This window comes from Procambarus clarkii, chromosome 70 (assembly GCF_040958095.1).
Source record: "Procambarus clarkii isolate CNS0578487 chromosome 70, FALCON_Pclarkii_2.0, whole genome shotgun sequence".
Classification (NCBI taxonomy): Eukaryota; Metazoa; Arthropoda; class Malacostraca; order Decapoda; family Cambaridae; genus Procambarus; species Procambarus clarkii.
Genome location: NC_091219.1, coordinates 25,429,756 through 25,432,122, shown reverse-complemented (window position 1 = coordinate 25,432,122; position 2,367 = coordinate 25,429,756).

Below are 2,367 nucleotides of genomic sequence, written 5' to 3'. Positions count from 1 at the left end.
TCTCTCTCTCTCTCTCTCTCTCTCTCTCTCCTCTCTCTCTCTCTCTCTCTCTCTCTCTCTCTCTCTCTCTCTCTCTCTCTCTCTCTCTCTCTCTCTCTCTCTCTCTCTCTCTCTCTCTCTCTCTCTCTCTCTCTCTCTCTCTCTCTCTCTCTCTCTCTCACCTCTTCTATCATGCTGAGGCGTCCGCCCCGATAATAAAATGTTGGTTCTCCTTTGCAAGGCCTCGCTTTATCGATCATGCTTGACTCTTAAGAGATGTGAAAATGAATGCTCTCCTAGACGCCGTGAGAGAGAGAGAGAGAGAGAGAGAGAGAGAGAGAGAGAGAGAGAGAGAGAGAGAGAGAGAGAGAGAGAAGAGGAAGAGGTAGTGGGCGGAAATATGAACAGGAGGTGGAGGAGTAGGAGGATATAAGGAGAAGAAGAGGAGACAGGTTTAAAGAATGATGATTGATGGAAGTGATAAAGGTGGGGAGAGTGGGAGAGATGGATGAGAGGGCGAGCGTGGTTTGTGGAGAAAGCAGAGTTTTAGGGAGAGGGTGAGAGATGGGGAGAGGTGAAGGATGGGAGGGTGGAGAGAGAGAGAGAGAGAGAGAGAGAGAGAGAGAGAGAGAGAGAGAGAGAGAGAGAGAGAGAGAGAGAGAGGAGAAGGATGGGAAGTAGAAAAGAGGTAGGATGAGGGAAGAGAGCTCGTTCATGATACAAATTACCTGTTGAAAATGACTGAAGACACTGAGGAAAATCTGAAGGCTCTCTTCCCCCTCTCCTCCTGTACACTTCTGGTTGAAACTCCATGTGGATTACAGGATGCTGAACAAGCACCACCACTGAGGTCTTAAAGAATAACCTTCTTGAAAATGATCTTGGAAATAATGATATAACCGATCTTAATAACGTTGCAGCTCCCTCCCCTACAACTACCACCATCACAACTACCACTACACCTACCACCACTGCTGCCCTAAACCACTACAAACACTACAAGTGATTAAGGTTGATCACTGATCACCCCCTTAACTCTGATGGTCTTCAGGTACTTCCTAATATCGTTTTTAGTTAACTAAATATCGTACTTAATTAACTAAACGAGTCCTGATGTACCAGGTGAGTATAGGGAGATGTAGAAAGATGTCACAGGATGTGAGGCTGGAAGATGTAGAGTGATGTCATAAGAGACAAGGGAAGGGGTGATGGAAACTGATGTTCTATACAACGAGTACTGATGTCATCCAATTTTAGCAGCCCAATTAGTGATGCCTCGTAACATAAGAAGCCAATTTTAAATCAGAACGGCCGTGATATTGATAACACAAATTGGGACCAACTTTTTGGTCCAAATTCACTGTTCAGGAAACATGATGTAGACATGAGAGGAAAGAATTACTTTCTTTCGAAAGCTGGAACGCGCCAGAAAAGTCCACTCAAGATGAAATGGAAAACGAAGCCTGGACTTCAAAGTCCAATACCATTCTCACAGAACAAAGTCAGATTAATCCACAGAACAAAGCCACACATGCACATATATGGACCAATCGACTTGAGAAGTGTTCCAGGACGGCCGAAACGTCGTCGTCCCTTCACTTTCTAGAGTGTGGTCTGGTCAACATATTTCAGCCACGCTATTGTGACTCCAAACTCAAGATAACCTCAAGATAACCTCAAGATAACCTCAAGATAACCTCTCCTCGTCTGCTTGCACATATATGTTTTACTCATTGCCTGTTTTGTCTATTTTTATTTTTAAATCATATATTTTACCTCAGCTTTTTTGTTAAGTCTGTGTGGTCCGGGTGTTGATTTGTGCTTTTGTGTTGCTTAAGCTTGCCTCGTTCTGGTTTGACTTGTCTTAAGTGTTTTTCCTTTATCTTAGCTGCTTGTCCTCATATCTTACCTCATTATCATCATATCCCAAGGCTAAGAGTTTGATTCTCTCTCTCTCTCTCTCTCTCTCTCTCTCTCTCTCTCTCTCTCTCTCTCTCTCTCTCTCTCTCTCTCTCTCTCTCTCTCTCTCTCTCTCTCTCTCTCTCTCCTCCCTCTCACCTTCCCATTTCTCTCTGCTAGAAAGAAAGTCGTAATTGTGACGTTGAAGACACGACGCGAGGATTAATCTAAGACATCTTAAGAATCTTAGAGTGACGTGAATTAAATCCCTTTAATGTTACTCTTTACCAAGAGATTCTAAAGGGATTTTTGGGTGACGATGTTGAGTTGTGGTGCGATTTACAGCGTTTCTGAGGATTTACGATTAACAACTCTTGAAGAGAGAGGTGACTGGTAAGGGGGATTTTCCTGGGGAGTCTTGGCAGCGCAGAAAATAACTTGGATTTAATTGTTTTTTAAGAGAATTTCTGCCCGAAGGCGAGAAAAAAT